Source organism: Orcinus orca, chromosome 7, assembly GCF_937001465.1.
Source record: "Orcinus orca chromosome 7, mOrcOrc1.1, whole genome shotgun sequence".
Taxonomy (NCBI): Eukaryota; Metazoa; Chordata; class Mammalia; order Artiodactyla; family Delphinidae; genus Orcinus; species Orcinus orca.
Genome location: NC_064565.1, coordinates 53,348,311 through 53,367,223, shown reverse-complemented (window position 1 = coordinate 53,367,223; position 18,913 = coordinate 53,348,311). Strand labels below are relative to the sequence as shown.

The following is an 18,913-nucleotide window of genomic DNA, read 5'->3' as shown; positions in this document are numbered from 1 at the left end:
TTTTCTAGTTTAAAATGAAATTATAGGCTCCAGGAGGGCAGGGATGTGAATTTGTCCTGTTTATGGTTGTTCATCCAGCTCCAAGCACACAGTAGGTACTTAGTAAATATTGGTTACGTGAACGAACAAAAAGCTATAATTTTTCTTTATTTCCATCTTTATAAAGTCGTGTAAATTAATTAAAATTGGTTTACTAATCTTGTGATATTTTAAAAATAATTAGCACATTCTATTTCAATACTGATTAATTTCTCCAATTACTGTTTTCCATAATATTGAAGCTAAACCTTCTATGATCATGATTCAGGCTCTTTATAGTAAGGAATCTCTAATCTGCATTTTGTATTTTCTGCTCACCCTACTGAATGGTATTATACCTAGCACAATATTCCTACCTCAATTACTGGACTTGTAAGAGCTTAATGATCTTAATTTATACATTATTATTTTTTAAGTAGCTCTTTTTTAAACAAAGACCTTTATCATCATTGTTTGCGGATGGGACTCTTCACGTACCTAGAAATTAGTGCATGCTCTACTTTCACTGATGCAAATATTTACTAAGAGGAGAGAGAAAGAAAATAACCTCTTGCCCTTTTTTTCCTTTTCTGAAACCTAAAAGCATTTTGTTTTCTAGAGCTCTATAAAAGTTCAATGCATAAAAGGTTAGGAGCCTGACTTTTTTCTGTCGTGTATATCTTTGAAAAATTGGTTTATGAAGAGTCATACATCATGTAGCCAGACATATGGGAATAGTTAAAGATTAAGGTAAATAGACAAATTGAACTGCTTTAAATCATTTTCCTCGTTTCAGTTTTATGAAAGAGCTTATGAACAAAAGCTGACGTTAAGCAATCACAATGGGCTCTTCTCTATGTTTTAGACAGTGGTAAAGACTTTAGTGTCAAAGAGTGTTGCATCACCAATAGTTACATCAATTTGATTGGTGTCCAGATTTCAAAAATGTTACCTTGTCAAACCATAACCTTTTCCAAGTCTTTCATTTGTCATGGTTTTGTAGATTATATCATTTGTTTTACATTACCTGTATCAGAAAGCATGGATCATGGATTACAAGATTTTTTTTATTATATATCCGTTGTTTTTGTTTTTAAATAAAATTAATACTGTAGGCATTTGTGTTCAAAAGGGACTAATCAAATATTTTGGAAGGAAGTTTGATTTCATGCAACAAACATTATAGTAACTCTGCCTAAGGAGACCTTTGGTTCCTTTTTACTTTAAAAAAAAAAAAGAAAGAAAAAAAAGTATTTTCAGAACCATTAGGTTAACATTTTTAATAAATTGAATAAGTATACTGAACTTTTCCAGGGTACCTAATATGCTAATATCCTGTGGAGAGAAGCTGACTGTTGGACTTTAAGGTAAGGCCCAGGAATCTGCCTAGTGGCATGGTGACAAGCCCCCACTCTTATGGAAAGTGCTGTGGCATCTTTAATGTCCACGCAGGAGAATAGGATTTAAGATTTTGTGGTCTCATTTGAAAGACCCCTACATAGTAAACTGCATGGAACTCAATTTATCTACCTAGAAAGGAAAGAAGGCTTTGTAACCCCTGTACTGATAAATCTAAGAAATGCTGTGAATATATGCCTTCATATTCATGCAGTACCAATCCCCTTCTTAAAGAATAATAAAAATAACAAGGTCTATGATCATGAGGTTGATATAGATAAAAATCCATTAACTTTTCCTCATTATCACAGCTCTTATATCAAAGTGCAGACATTCATAGGGCTAGCTCACCTCCCCTGGTAGCTGTGCAAAGAGACCATATGAAGATCTTTTACATACTTCTTTGTTGGTTTGCCTTTTATAGTGTATGTGCTCGATTTAGGAACTGCTGATGGTCAAAATGTAATTTAAGAAGACAACAAATATTTGCACAGGTATGTGAGCCCAGCTTATAAGACATCCAGCTAACAAGGTTTTTCATATTCTAAATAAAGTGAATGATAGGAAAAAGAGTAACTTCTAGAAAATGTTGTCCAAGTTTATTGCAGAGCTTGATGTGATTCTCTGTGAGAAAACACAGATGTTTATGCCTAGCCTGGAGACTGATATATCTATTAGGCACTGCATAAATGTTAGGTTTTTTTCTTTTGAAATATTCTAATTGCCACTAGAAATATATATAAGAAATAATCTTTTAAAGTTTGCTAAAATACCTCAGGATGTAAATGTATGAACAGTTTCTCAATAGGAAATGTGATGTAAAGGAGAAAAACACCATCATGTATATTTTGATAAAATTCTAGCAGTTTTGTGGTGGGGAATCTTTCTGGGATTGGGTACCTCCAGTAATTTTGTCCTTAGTCTCTCTTTATCATATCTCCAAGCACACACACACGCAAACAGTTTTGATTCACTTAAAGGATGCGGTTTTTGTGTGTTTGCTTTTTAGGTCAGGTTAGCTAAGTAACTTGTTTATATGATTCAGTTTATGTCTGCATAAAATATTACTATAAATTCATGATTTCTACTTCCTTCACTACACATTCAGCTCATCAACCCAGAAAGATATATCTGTTATCTAAAATTGAGTACACATGTTTTCTCTGTAGCTGTTCTTTCTGACCATAAAATTCTATTTCAAAAAATAACTAAAACCGGTGTTCTGCATATATTCTTTCATCTTTCCAGCAGGCCCATTCTGGTCCAAAGTACTCATGACTATAATGGGATTTATTTGTGAAATGGGAGTTAAAACTAAGAGAAAACAAAAATGATTATTTAATCATTTGATGGGATCGTTATTGCTCAGCTTTAAAATTAGCTGAAAGACAAATCAGATTCATCAAAATTTTGAATTCAGAGATAAAGTTTTTTTCTTCCCACTGTTAGTGGAAATGATGTTAAATTCCATATTTTATTGTACATTATGGCATTGAGCATGAAACAACCTTTCAAACTTTAAGGTGTTGTCATTAGTTAAGTTTTTCTCAACTATCCCAGCAATTTAAACAATTAAAACCTATCCTGTAATACCCATAAAATTTGACAATGTACCACTGAAACAATAGTCTAATAAAGTTAGTGCACTGTTTTAACTTTAAAAATCTTAGATCATTGTACATTTCTTGGGTATGCTTGATCACAGAATGATATTAAAACATTTTTAAGTGTAAGAGCACATTTGGGTCACTTGCAATGATGAATATACTTTTTAAAGTTTCGTAATATTGGCTATAAAGGGAGTGTCAATGAGCTTGAACTGCATACAAATGGCTTTTCCACCTTCCACAAGGTGCTTCAGAGCAGTGGGCACTAGAGGGTGCTGTTGGAGCTGATACTAACCTGAACTTATGCTTTCAAAATCAATGCTATCAAGATCCAAAAATGTTTCTCATGAAATACTACATCATTATTACTTTTTAACATTGGGTTCTGTGAATGTCATCAGCACAGTTTCCTAAACAAATCACAAGGCAGTAATTAAAGCAAAGAGCTCCATAACTTGGCAATTATTTGTTGTTGAGAGGAAATCAAGATTCTCCTCTCCCACCTTTATAATACTCTCCCAGTTTTTCTTCAGGATGTATATATAGGTTGGTGATACATTTTCATAAATGTCAAGAAAAATGGGCTTGTCAGGCTATTAACATTTTCTCTGGACTTTAAACATGCATAGCCACAAAAGATTGTTTCTTAAAAGAAATGTGTCAAGAGGCTGCGGGTCTAACTTTTCTCCTGATGTTTGAGAAATTGCGGACATTCAAGGAAGCTTGCACATGAGGATAACCGTCCTTATGTCGAAAAATGTTGCTTTATATGATAATTGAAGAATTATCTACTCCCCCTGCCCCCACCCCCGGTAGTTATTTATAAGGGCATCACTGGTAGTTCCCTTTCTTAGACCTTCCCTGAAGGCATGATCAGACTCAAGCAGGCAGCTATTTCCCTTTAATTTTCCACAGCAAGCCAGTAATGCTTATGATTATTGTGAAGTCAGGAAAAGTTTAGTTTCATCAAGTGACATGTAGTGATACAATTAGTTACTTAAGTACTTCTCATAAAATGTTCCACCATGGAACCTAGTTTGTCAGATGCAGCTAAATATTAGCATCTCATATTAAACACAAGAGTAAAACTGCCTCGTGGAAAGCACAGCTGACAGCTCTCAACATGAGCTGAATGATCATTCTCAATTGTAATCGATTCTGTAAGTACTGAACACAAACCCCCAGGCAATTGAAGAAAATAGGATGATGAAGGACTGCAAACTAATATGTTACACATCTTCATTGATTAGACATTGATTAACCATTATTTTCCTGAATGACAAACAGCTAGTGGTAAAGTAACTGAGGCTTGTGATTTATTTACATCTTAGACAGAGATGACTTCTTTATTCAGCTGATTGTGAGCTAATGCTAAACCAGGAGGCAGTGAGAGTTTCACGATCTGAGCTGCTGTTTTCTTCCTTTTTTCCTTTTTTCTTTCCTCCCTCCTCCCTCCCTCCCTCCCTCTCTCCCTTCCCTCTCTCTCTCTTTCTTCTTTCGTTCGTTCCTTCCTTCTTTTGTATTATCCTCTCTGGCGGTCTTCTTAGATTTCTGGCATGTTTCCATTTGAAACAAATTGAACTAGATTTAAAAATGATCATTGAATTCCAAAATACAGAACATATACCTGTGGTTTAACTACATTTAAAGAGATCATTTTATAGACTTGGTATTTACAAGCATATTGATCAGTGTTTATTGAATTTTTAATTTAATTCTCTCTTTTCTTCAGTGCCTTATTGGCAATTATACATGGTTTTAGAATGAGTAGGATGGGAGTTTGTTGGTTTCTGTTGCTTATTTTTCTTCTGTGAAGCATATTGCTTTAGAAGTATGTGATTCATTGTAAGGAGGCAAATATTTTACAGTTTAAATAATTTTTGGTTTACCTAAAACTGAGATATTATAGGCAATCTTGGATTTATGTAGCAAAATTCTGTGGCAGTGTAGTAAAAATTTTTAAATCTATTTCAATAGCTCTTAAACAATACACACAACGGAAAAATTTGCTCTTGAATTTTCAGGCCATCTCTTTTTTATTGCATTGAAGTAGAGAGAGCAAGATATTCATTGAAATGAACTGCATTATTACTAAGTTAAAACCAAATTATAATGAGACTAGCATTTTTTTCTTTTTTTGCTTTCTAGAGCATTCTTGTACATTTTGAAGATTTGTGGGAAACATTTATAAGCAGAAATAATTAAGATGTTCTGGCATTCTTCATCATAATGGTCATGATAAAGACTTTTGATGTTCAAGAAAGCATAATTTGCTTCTCCATTGGAATTTGATTGTAAATTAGCACTAATTAATGTTCACTTAAGTGTTACAGATGTGTGGTATATCTAGTTAGTTACCAAAGGGGTAACAGTAGAAAATTTGTTCTATGAAAGTATATGAATTTAGAGTAATGATTAGAGTGTCACTTTAAAAAAATAAGAGAAATTCATTACGATTTCTAGCATTAAGTCAATTTTAGCACTTATGTAACTTAGGGAAAAAGAAATTAGTAAACCATATCACTTCAATTAATATAGAGATGCATTTCAGCACCACCCTTATTAGTTATTGAATTATTAGACATGTAATTGTGGAATTTCACTGTCATTTGCCCTTTAATGTAATTCTAACTCCAGGTTAATAAATCAAATCTGTTCTTTATGGATATTGCCCTCTTTATCATAATAAATATGTGGATATGCTTTTCCCCAAGCAACTTCTGTTAGCCTCATCTAAGATATGGGGCCTTCATGTACAGGTATATTAACTCAAGGCTTTTAAAGATTTGTTTTATGGTTTCAGAATTTTAATCATGGGGTAGAGAGAAAAATCTGTGAACTTTGCATCTGTATCTTTAATGTTAACAATTGGAAGCCTAGTCTATTTGTTAAAGAAATCCAGCTGTACTTAAAGGGAAACAGCCTTAAGTTTTAAAAGAGGAAAACCATCCAGTTGGGATAACATGTAGTGCTTAAACTTTCACAAAGGAAACTAAGGATAAGCTTGACTCATCAGTGGACCCATGCTAATTATAAATCAACTCCTTAGTATTATTTTTGAGGGCTAAGTTCCCTTTTACCTTTTTACGGTGCTCAGAACATAGGGAAGGAAAAGTGTTGATTGGTTAGTGGAGCATGAAGAACAAATGAAAAACCATCCAACAGTAATATCCCAGAGGGAGCTCGGAACCCTAGAAAGAAGTCTAATAGTGTGTTGTTTCCTTGTCCATCTGTGTGCAGGTGAGAGCATCACTGCAGGGGTCTGTGTGTAGATGTAAAAATCAGAAACCTGGAATTTCATAGAAGCAACCACGATGTGATATTTGCACACACAGCAACTCCCTTTTGGAAAAATGAAAAGCACCTCCTTTGGTGTTAGCTGTCTTTTCTTGTGAGTATGTGTGCCTGCACGCACACACACAGAGGCTTATGTGGAGCTGAGTGTGCTTCAGTTTCTTCAAGCATATTTAATATCTTTAAAATTTTAAATGAAAATGTAGCTGTCAATTTTAAACTAATTTGGATGGACAGCAATAAAATGCAAACCTCACTTCAAATTAGAATTTTCAGTGAGGATTTCTAATGGAAAGTAATTGCTGACAATAGGAAATGACAAATTACTAATTACTTAGTTCAATTAGACTTTTGTGCCTTTGGTCCTAAGTGGCAAGCATACAGCAAATCTTGCACTTTTATAACAATTAATGACACTAAAACTATTTAAACTGCCAACAGATGTGAGTAAGAAGACATGAATTGAAACTTACTTAATTTACATTCTGTCCCTATTTTATGTCAAGTAAATGGTGTTTAATTTTTATGCTACAATTAAATATTACTGGTACAGTGCAATTTTCACAGAACTTCGCAGGGCAAAATATCACTGCCCAAAAGCAGGTCAGTGTTAATGCTTCCTTTTCTCTTATCACAGCAGTATTTCTCTTTAAAAATAGTCTTAGAGTATGAATTTCTATCTATATGGTATTCATGGCTGTACATCAGTGTTAATTAAATAGCAGCATGCCCACTTTTTGCTTTGCTTCACTTTATTTTTTTTGTCTATTCTGTTCATCTTTAATATCTTGATGATCTATTTAGAATCCATCTATTTTTCACTCACCATCTTCCCCTGAAGACTAACTCAGGTGTGAGATTTTGTTTAGAAGTTGAATTCCATTAACTGTCTCTCTGTACTGTTAACTTCTGATTGTAGCTTACAGGGAACTTAATTTGGTATTCCTGGTGCTGTCATTTTTGATAATTTTGATTTTGCAAATATAGGATTTTTTTTAATGTTTCCAGTTATAATCAGGAAGATTTTTTCTCTGTAGGTCAGCAGCTCAGTAGACCTATTGCAGATGCATTTGGAGAGTTAAAAAAAAAAAAGGCAAGGGATCCAATTACATTTATAATGATCAATTTCCCTATTAAGACTTTAAATAAATTCTTTTTTCAAAGCATGTATATAAAAGTATTTACTTGTGAAATGAAAATAAAAATGCTGATCAGTATTGAGGCAAATTCACCTAACATTTTGTGCCTACAGGGGAAGGGCAGTAATTTCAGGCAACTAAACTAGCCATAAAAATAAATATAACAGGATGTTATAGAAAAACAAAAAATATAACAACACTGGTAAAATTAAAGACTTTAAAATCATTGCATGTCTAAGCAAAAAAGTGATTCAATTGTAGAAGTCCAAACTGGCTATTAAATTCCACAATTCTCCTCTGGGAATTTCTTTAGCCCATGAGATTCTCTGTATGTCACTAAGAGCTCAGACATCAGGTACTCGATTGCCTTCCCCAGTGTTCTGGGTAAGACTGCAAACATCCTATTCAAATTAAATATATTTTCTTACCCTTATCACTTACAGTTTAAGATTGGATGTATTCTGTGTCATATTATTATTGCACGTTCAGTTCATTAATTGGGTGAACAGAAGTTATTATGACCCAATTCTCCTGTAAATAAGGAGAAAATGTAAATATATCTTGTTTTATTATATGGATGCAGGGATGCGGCAAATTGGAGGGGCCTGACTTGAGAACAGACAGATGACAACAAGTGCTTTTCCAAGGCTTTTGCTTGATTTTTGCAGCTTTATTTTTTTTCTCCGAGATCCCTGCAATTAAGCTATTGTTTGGAGGCAACACTGTAAACTAGATCCAAATAACTAAGGGTAGTTTTTGGACAAACCTCTGTTGTTTCACCACAGCTGTAGTTTTCTTTTCTCATGAGCCCTGTGAACTTTAAGGGCTAGAAATATAACAGAGAGCATAGTAGATAATAGAGGAAAAAGGAAAAGCTTAGGCAGGGGGTAGGAGGCCTGGGCAGGGACAGAGGAAAGAAAGACTTTCACAAATCATAAGAAAAATGGCACTGGCATTGTGCCTAAAAAAAGATAACTTGGAAAAGAGGCAAGAGCAGCGATAGACTTAGCAAGTATATTTAGAGCAAGAATGATAGGAAGAAAGAAGTGGCCTAATTAGAAGAGAGGGAAAGGGAGAGAGAGGGAGAGGGAGCAAGAGTGCAAAGGAAGTGTCAGAAAAAACCAGAAAGTAATGAACCTAGGGAAATTAGCAAAATACATGTGGAGCTTCAGGATGTATCCTCACTCATGCCACAATGCATCACGAGAATAGACTGTTTCAGTTGATTTAAACATCCAAGGAATGCACCATTTCTTTCCTAGCTTCCGTCACCATTATTGAGACACAGACAACATACAAATGTCACTTTGGCAATCTAGATTCCTTTTATGGAGCTACCTGAGGAGTTGAAAGATATGGCACATCTACTTGTTATGTTTTATGAATTATATGAAATTGCCACATACTTCTGTATACTTTGTATTGTGTACAGATCATCTTAGACTTAATGTGGGGTTACATCCTGATAAACCCGTCGTAAGTAAAAAAGTCATAAGTTGAAAATGAATTTAATACACGTAACCTACTGAACATCATAGCTTAGCCTGGGCTCCCTTAAATGTACTCAGAGCACTTACATTAGCCTACAGTTCGGCAAAATCATCTAACACAAAGCCTATTTTATAATAAAGTGTTGAAAATCTCATGTAATTTATTGAATGCTGAACTGAAAATGAAAAACAGAATGTATGGGTACCGAATGCTTGTAAGTGTCATCGATTGTTTATCCTCCTGAGTGGCTGACTGGGAGCTGCTGCCCTGCCCAGCATCACGAGAGAGGATTGTACCACGTGTGGCTAGCCTGGGAAAAGATCACAGTTCAAAATTCGAAGTACAGTTTCTACTGAATGTGTATCACTTTCCCACCATGGTAAGGTTGAAAAATCATAAATTGAACCAAGCTATGTAGGGGACAATCTGTACATGGTTCACACATATTCTGTGCTCAATGAAAATTTTGAGAAGGTTTTTAAGCCCCCAAACTTTTGAACTCTTAATTATTTTTTTAAACAGGGAAGTGTGTTGAATTTTTCAGAAGGTTTTGAGAGAACTGTATAGTTTTTCTAAGACCGATATTTTAATGAATAGATATTAATACATACGTAAGCTTACAGGAAGAAAACTTTCTTAAGTTGCATTTTCCTTATGAAAACCTTACGTAGGTAATTATGCTTTCTATTAATTATATTGTTAATTGTATTTTAGTTTAGGAATGCGAAAGCTGGATTCTGTTCAGTTGTATAATCTTTCTAGACAGGCACTCAGAAGTATGAGAAGATTGTTGCCATCATTTCCTCCCTCCTTTCTTCCACCCTGCCTTCCTTCTTTCCCTCCCTCCCTTCTCTCCTTTCTGGATGTACTGGGCCTATTTGCAAGACTTGACCACTGAATGGATTGGATGTTATTCCAAATATGATTTTGTACCTTCATAGGATGGACGGATAAGGGCAAGATTTCTTTGTAATAATCTTTGGAGGTGCTATAGAATGTTTGGTAATTTGTATCATTAAAGCACTGTAGCCATGTAGATGCTGGTCAGCAGTAGATTTGTTCTTGATCGTCCCCTTCAGGTTCAGGATCAAGAAGTCTTTATTTGAACAGTTGGGATAATGTCTTGGCAATTTCTATAATATGCTCCAACTTGACTTGTCCCACGGTTGGCTGATTACATTTAGGAAACTGGCTGGGCACTTATTGCAGCTGGTGAATATCTTATTGGAAAGTTGCCCAATATGAGCCACTTTTTGATGTACATCTATTTCTCTCTCAGAGGCTGAGGGTTAACACAGCAAGGATTAAGATACTTACCAATTGGTTAAGTATCTTATCTACCATTTTTGTTTTCTTGGAAACTATAATTTGCCTTCTGTAGAGCTTTTCCTTTTTTTTTTTTTTTCGGGTATTATGTAGACTTAAAGGAAAAACTGAGAGGTATCATATATATGTCCTAGACAGTGCACAACTTTTACTGATGAGAATTTATATATGTGTGTTTGTGTGTATAGCTGTCTATTTATCTACCTATTCTTGCAAAATATATTTTCTAGTGTACTTCTATATATCCTTGCAAAATTATTGAGGCTATTTTAAATTTCCTATACTAATTTCCTCAATTGTTTATATACCCTGGAAGATTTTGATTAACTGAATGATAATATACACAGACTTCAGGTTCAGAATCCCAATTTTCACTGTCAACCATCGTTATTTCTACTGTGAGATTAACAAAAAATCTATTATTTGTGTCATGCAAATATTTTAGTAGGAAAATGTATGGGTTTATCATAAGTATAGAAAAAGGAATTTGAAATCGTAAGAATTACTTTGAAGGAAGATTTTCTCAGTTTCTGCAGGTTCCTGGTCTTCAAAAGTGATCCCTCAGAGAAGACTTACTATGCTTTTAACTTATAGTCATAGCACATTTTTGTGAATTTCTTGCTAATACTGACTGATATACAGAGAGTAACTTGCCTTATTTTATATTAAAAGAAGACATCAAACTTTTGCATAATAAAGAGCAGAAAAAGACTTAGCCAGTAATTTATATGTGCTTTTTTGTAATTTAAATGATTTCAAATTATATCAAATTTCTTTAAAATCAAGAGCAGAAAAGGTCTCCTACCAGATGGGAATTCATATGTGAAGACAACATTCTGGAGATTAAGGTCAAGGTGTGAGAGCCTTGAAAGAAAAAAATGTTAGTGGGTTATTACTGCAATTCAAATACTAAATACTGTATTCTAAGAATCTATTCTGGTTTTTTGGATAAATAGTAAATTAAAAAATTTAATTTCAGTGAATATGAAGTATATTTTCTTTGCTTAACTTAGGAAAACAAAAGCAAACTGACCATTTCTTTCTTAAGTAAATCAAAGGAAATTCTTAAGAATTCTCTCTCCATCAGTAGACTCTGGAAGTTAGATATGTAGGTTTGAAATGTCCTGAGCTCTGGGTTAAAATCAGGAGAAAATCTACTTCTAAATCTGCCATGACTTGCTATGTGATCTTGGACAAGGCATTGAAACCTTTCTGTACTAGAACACTCATTATAGAATGAAGGTAACAGTTTCTGCTTTTTCTAGGTTTGGTATTGTTTTTATGATAAAGTAAGAAAATATAACTTTGTAAAATATGTTGTATGATAAAAGTATCAGTAGAAGCATAACTTTTATGTTTTTTGTAGTCACTAAGGTATTTTAAAATAAAGTTGTTACTCTTGAAAACAGTAACACAGTAATGATTAAGTACACCTTTTCTAAAAAATAAAATTTAGTATTAAATATATATGCTTCTAAATTCCAAACATCTAATTTAGTACATCAAATTGTACTAAATTAGATAGAACAATATAGTATGCTAAAACCTCAAAGACTGCCACAAATTGCAAAAAAAGAAAAAAATCGGAGAATGATTTTCACTGATCAGAGAAGGATTTTTTTCAGGTCCTGAGGGCTCTTCTAGTCCAACTTCCCATGTGGTTCAAGAGTCTCTTTTATAAGAGTCCTTGTGCGTCGACCATCCAGGCTCTGCCCAAATGCACCCAGTAATGGGAGGCTCTCCCTCTCCTGTGCCTGTGTTTTTGGCACAGTATTTGAGATCTACTTTTCATAATCTGGATAATGAATATCTACTAATGACAATTTTGGCTCACACTAAAGCTTTTGGAAAATTAGATCATTCTAGATTTAAAAAATATATAAATTCAATTACATTTGGAAATCAGTTGTATAACATAGACATGGGGGTGTCAAATACAGCAAATCATGGACATGGATCTTAACATCCAGGAGCACATAGCTTATAAGGAGGAAGACTCAAAACAAATAATCACAACATGGTGTAATAGGGGCAATGATAGAAGTATGAACATACTACAGAGGTAGCACAGAAGAGGATTTAATAGATTTAAAGGAGGTATCTTACAACAGGTGAGTTTTCATTGAGCAACTAACTGAGATGAATGGTGAGGGAGAAGGAAATGTAAGGTAGAAGAAAAAGCACATACAAAGGCACTGCAGTACAGATAACATAATATATGTGGGAAATTGCAAGAGAGTGGCCAAGTTAGGTCCCCCCTCCTTTATTTTTATAATTGATTTTCTTAACAGATTTATTGAAGTATATTTGGTACACAAAAAATCATACATATTTAATGTTTGCAATTTGATGAGTTTGGAAATATGTCTACACCTATGAAAACGTCACCACAATCAAGGCAATAAATATATCCATTGCCTCCAAAAGTTTCCTCATGTCCCTTTTTTCCCATTTTTGTTTTTGTGGTAAAAACACTTAACATGAGAGCTACTCTCTCAAATTATTTAAGTGTGTAACAGCATCGTTAGCTGTAGGCACTTTGTAGTTCAGTAGATCTCTAGAACTTTTTCCATCTTGTATAACTGAAATTTTATACCTATTGAACAATGGATTCCCCCATTTCCCCTCCCCTCCCAGCCCCTGGCAACCACCATTCTACTCTGCTTCAGTGAGTTTGACTGTTTTAGATACTGCATAATGGTGAAGTCATGCAGCATTTGTCCATCTGTGACTGGCGTATTTCACTTAGCGTGATGTGCTCCAGGTTCATTTATGCTTTTTGCATCTAAATGTAATGCATCTCTTTTTGTTAAATTCTGCCTTGTTGAATGATTTATTAATCCATCTTACAAATAAATATTGAGTATCATGCACGTTCCAGGCACTGTTGTTAAGTGCTGAGCAGAGAGGAATGAACAAAACTGGCACATTTCTCTGCCTTTATGAAGCTGGCATTCTAATAAACAGGATACCTAAATTATATATATGTATGTATGTGTATACATATTTATTTATAGTTAATGAGTAAATGCTAAAGAAAAAATGTAAAGGAAATGGGGATGGGAAATCTGAGGGAAGAAAAAAAGGTGTTACAAATTTAGATATGGTGGTCAAGTAAGTTTCACCAAGAATAGCGAGTCATTTGGTTCTGGGATTGGTCATTCCAGGTAGAAGGAATGGGAAAGCTCTGGAGGGGAAGGTGTGCATGGTGTGTCCAAGAAACAAGAGGAAGACAGTGTGGCTGAAGTGGAATTAGCAAAGAGGAGATTGGGATGAGATCAGAAAGAAAAGCTGGCTTTATATGTCACTGCAAGAAATTTGAGCTTTTAGTTTGGAAAGCCCCTGGAGGATTTTGAGTGGAGGAATGACATGAGTGACTTTTACATTGTAATAGATCATTTTGGCTGCTGAATTGAGAATAGACCAGAGCTGGCCATGGGAAAAGGAAGGAGACCAGGTTTGTTTTGTTTTGTTTTGTTTTGAGGGAGGGGAGGTTGCTCTTGCAGGTATTTGTGGCTTGGATTAGAATGGTAGCAGTGGAAGTGGTGAAAATCAGTTCTCTTCTGGATAATTTTGAAGGTAGAATTAGCTGAAGGATTGGATGCACAATATGAAAGAAAGTCATAGAATATAACTTTTGGCTGAGCAGCTGAAAGAACAGAGTTGTCATTTACCTAAATGGAGAAGAGCAGCAGGTGAGAGACTAGATGACATGGCTGTGACTAGTTTAGCTGTAGTCATCTTTCAATTCAGGCGTAGGTTTAAATGTGGAGGGTGTAAATTCAGTCAGGAAAGCCAGGGAGAGGCGAGAGCTAAGAGCCTGTGCAAGAGAATGGTTGTAATGATTGAATCGTGGAATTTAAACTGGCTAAGGAGAGTAGTGAGGGCATCAGGGGGTGTAGGAGGGTCAGTGAAAGGTGGTGGGAACAGTGATTGTAGATCTCATTCTCAGAGCAATCAAAAGACATTAGACTGTGGTACTGTAGGAAGTGACCTGGAAAGATTATTCTGGTTATGTATTATATTAGTTATTCCTCCTAGTATGTGTCATCTAAATTCTATTGAATTATTCACATCTTTATTTTTTTTAAGTGCTTTGCTCAGGATAGTAGTATTTACTCCATTCTCTTAATGTCAGTGTGACATTATTAAAAAGACAAATCAACTCAGTTGTGCAAGTTATTTTTACAAAACTCATCTTGCTTTCTAATGATCATTATATGCTTTTCATTATATTAACAGTTCTTTTCAAACGTTCACAAAATATCTCTTTTAAAATGTTCCTGATTATTGATATTAGCCTCATAGATCTGTTTGTAGAATTTACACCCTCCAGATCAGTGGCTTCCAAATGTTTTTGATAGTACGCCCTTTACAGTAAAATATTTCTATGAATTTGTATCCCAACATATGTTTGTGTATAAATTATGTTCTTAAAATATAATCAAATACAAATATGATAAATATAAATATATTATAAAACTTGGCCAATTATATAGGAACTGAAAAAGAATGAAGTTGAATGCAACATTGTTTATTTTATTTTCAGCATGAACACTTTTCTCATTTAATAATTATAGTTAATATTAATAATTCTGATATTTTAGTAATAGTGACATGCTTGTATTAGACCTGATGAGATCATCATTGACTTTTAACTCATAAATGTTTGATAGGAAATTTGCCCAAAGGGGAAGAGGAATCTTAGCATTGCTGTTTTCTAATTGTTCAGTTGTACTTGTGTTAAGAGAATTGTCTTTGATCCATGTTTCCTTTGCAAGAGTCTTTTTTGAATTTCTTGTCGTTTTGTGAGGATGAATTTCATTAAAATTGGACAATATAATCTGTAAATCTGCTTAACCTGTACTCTTAAATTGGAATAGTTTAAATAGGAGCAAAGGCCACCTGTCTTATTGGACTTCTACTGTTCCATGGGATGTCTGCATAAACCAGTAGAGCACATGTAATGGTCCCATATTTGGGCTCAGTAAGGATGGCCTTGGCAATCTGTATATTAAATATTAGTACAGCTTCATATGTTATTTCTAGGCTAAAAAATACAAAGAAAAGAAAACTATTTCATTTCCAACCCTAATGAATTGTCTTATTTTCTCCTTGCCATAGAGACTACTGTCTTAGTCTGTCAAATGCATGAGAGAATAAACTATTTCTCTTTCACTGTTCTACTTGCCACATCTATCACAGGAATTAATATATATTATGTGCTTAATAAATATTTGGTGGATAAATTAATCCATGAACTACCTCTGATTTAAAACTTAGGAGCCTCCTTTTTTCCAGTATTTTGACACTTCTTTGCATTTTATGATTTCACGTACATTTCTCACAGTAGTTATAAAATCACATTTGCTTGTCATCATCCTGAAATAGGATATGGTTATATCTCATACTATACAGAACTTATCTGAAAACTTATGGTCAAATCCCATTTTAAAATTGTCTCTTTTTGTGTGTGATGGGTGGCTACCCTTCTGTTGTTTGTTTATTCCCTTATATTATTCTAACATATTTTGCTTTTAATGTTTTTAAAGCAAAATATGTATATTATATATGTGAAGTAATCTAACCTAACATGTGACAAAAATCAAGTTCCATAGCTATAAATCCCTGTCAGTTTGCCCATGATGACTTCCAGGAACAAGGTTAGTTACCTTTTTCTTTACTGATTCCCCCAATCCCAGTGCCAACTCTGAGAAACTCTAGAGCTATCTGAAAAATGGGCATACATGAGCTGACATCCTTCTTGTGGGCACTACTTTTCTTCCATCATAGGAAAAAATTTAACTAACAGAGCATATGGAAAACACTTGTTCAGGGAATAGTATATGGAAGCTAAAATTCCTCATACCCCTAAAACTTCACTCATTATGTATTTATTTTTGTGGTACGCGGGCCTTGCCCTGTTGTGGCCTCTCCCGTTGCAAAGCACAGGCTCCGGACGTGCAGGCTCAGTGGCCATGGCTCACGGGCCTAGCTGCTCCGCGGCATGTGGGATCTTCCTGGACCGGGGCATGAACCCGTGTCCCCTGCATCAGCAGGCGGACTCTCAACCATTGCACCACCAGGGAAGCCCTCTTTATTGATAGTATGTGTCCCTCACTTCATTCATTTTTGCTAAAGAGGTAAGGATTCTCTTGATATAACTCCCTTACTTGCTACACTGTGGTTGTCACCTCTACTCTTTTGATACCTACAGACATCTTTGAGGTCCTTTTTAAGAAATTATTGAGATAACATTGGTTTATAACAGTATGAAAGTTTTATGTATACATTATACTTCTACTTCTGTACACACTACAGTATGCTCACCATGGGGTCAACTGTATGGAGATGAATGCAAAATAATATTTGGAGTCCTTTTGTAATTGAATGTGTTTGTTGTCTTAGATAACGTGAAATCTTTGTCAGTTATTAAAATCTTAAATAGAGAAGAAAGTAAAAAAACTGAGGATGTTTTTAGGTGATTCCACCTTTTCGTTTTTCGACATGCTGTTGTGTTTTTCTTTTTCTTCTGTTAAGAAAATGGCTTCTTATTCATTATTCCTTCACAATCACTGTATAACCCCTCTCAGAAGTATTTTCTCTGTCACATAGTGTCCCCATGTCCCCCACTGATGACAACAAGAGGCTTGTCTGTCAGCATATACAGGGCAAATGTAGCTAGTATTTTTCCCTTAACACTTTTGTTATGTTTGAGAAAAAATAAATTTCCCATTACTTTGGGAACTAGTTTAATCTGACAAAAATACAACTTAGATTTCAGAGGGAGTTTATATTTCAACATGTCACGTTATCTGACATTTCTTCTTTTCGTGTAACAGTTAAGTGATGAGGGAAAACTTGCAGTCCAGCTTTTTGAACAGATTCATTTGAGATTTCATTTGAGAGTTCATGTTCACATGTGGTTAAACCTCTGGAAGTCTGGTTAGTTTAAAATGTACTTAAACTAATTCTCTACTGCCAAGCAAACATACTTGTTTAAAAGATTGTGACATATATTCTCTGTGAAGATGCAAGATAATTTTTTGGAAGAATGAGAATGATTTTTTTAAATGTGCTTTCATTTTAATTTATCGAGGTATCAGGATTGCCAAGGCCAAATCCAAAAAGAATTAGTAATAGAAAAATGGTCTGGCTATTCTAAAGATAAAATTTAGTGTTTTGTTTTTGATTATAAAAGTAATGCATGTTGACTATATTTGGGAAATATAGAAAAAAAGAGGAAAATCACCACCTATCACTAGGTAGACCTGACAGAATTGTTCTATGTTCTTGAAAAGTTGATATAACATGAGAAAGTTGAGTTTGATTTTTGACACATTTTCTTATTTCTTTAGGGGTTATTGGTTTATTCAGGCTTAATAGTTCTTGGATAGATTTTTAGTAAGTTTTTATCTTCTTAGGAACCCATCCTTTTAAGTTAAAATTTCATATTTTTATTTATTGCTGTAACTAATTAATTTATTTTCTGATTTATATTTGGATATTTTTCTTACATTTGCCTATTCCGTTGTGTGTGCAAGATCTTCAGTTTCAGGTTTTTTTTTTTTTAAGTAGTTTAGTTTCTGCTTTATTACTTTCATTTGTTTATTATTAACATAAACCTCCCACCCCAAGCTATTGAATTAAATGCTAAGTTCATTGAGTTTTAGTCTTCCTTATTAAATAATGAGAACATTTTAGGATTATTAATTAACTCTAACCACAGATTTGACTGCATCCTTTAAGTTTCGTCCTGTAGCTTTTATCATGTTGTTATTTTGTATATAGTCTGTAACAGCAGCTGTGTTTTCTTCTGTTATCTGGACCAGATTTCCTTAGGAGCTTGGTTGCTAGTGTCTTAGAAGCTACCATACTGCTGACTGAAGTAGTTAGAACTACTGCACAGTCTCCTTATAAGGAGGGCCCATCTCCTTCTAAGACAGGGCTTCCCACGATTGGCATTGGCATCCCATTATGGCAAGCATGGACAATAGTAGTATGTGTACAGCCCAGTGGGGTAGACAGTTAAGGCTGCTTCCGGGTGAAATGCCTGGTTTAGGAGCTTTGGGGCACAGAGCCTGCTCACCCGCCCTCAGAGCTAAGAGACCAGCATCCTGGTACCTATTCTTGACACACCAGTTGGGAATTTCTACTTTGAGAGACTTTCAAGACCACATTCATCAGTGTCAGAGGTCCGGGTCTCCACATGTAACTGTTATCAACTAAGTTCTTTAAAAATTTATTAAGATTTACTATACATACAGTAAAAAGTCTCCCTTTCTAGCGTACAGTTTTATGAAATTTGACAAACACCTGCAGTCATGTAGCTACCACTACAATCAAGAATAGAACAATTCTATTACTCCAAGCATTTCCCTTGGGCCCTATTTCATCTATTCCTCTTTCACCCCCAGACCCTAAGCAACAACTGGTCTGTTTCATACCCTATGGTTTTGCCTTCCTAGAATACTACATACTTGGAATCAGACATTATGCATTCTTTTGAATCTGGTTTCTTTCATTTAGCATAATGCAGTTGAGATTCATCCATGTTTCTGTGTGTATCAGTAGTTTGTTTCTTTTTTTTAAATAACTTTATTAATTTTTTATTTTTGGCTGCATTGGGTCTTTGTTTCT

At 34.5% G+C, this 18,913-nt stretch overlaps 1 long non-coding RNA gene across 1 annotated transcript in view; it reads left to right on the top strand.

The window, feature by feature from the left end:
* LOC125964960 (uncharacterized) overlaps positions 1 to 1,993 on the top strand; it is a 36,436-nt gene extending 34,443 nt beyond the window's left edge. Inside the window, exons 2-3 of the long non-coding RNA XR_007478311.1 lie at positions 1,333 to 1,385; positions 1,841 to 1,993. This is a non-coding gene — a long non-coding RNA (uncharacterized LOC125964960). The remainder of the gene's footprint in view (positions 1 to 1,332; positions 1,386 to 1,840) is intronic.
* The last annotated feature ends 16,920 nt before the right edge of the window (positions 1,994 to 18,913 follow it).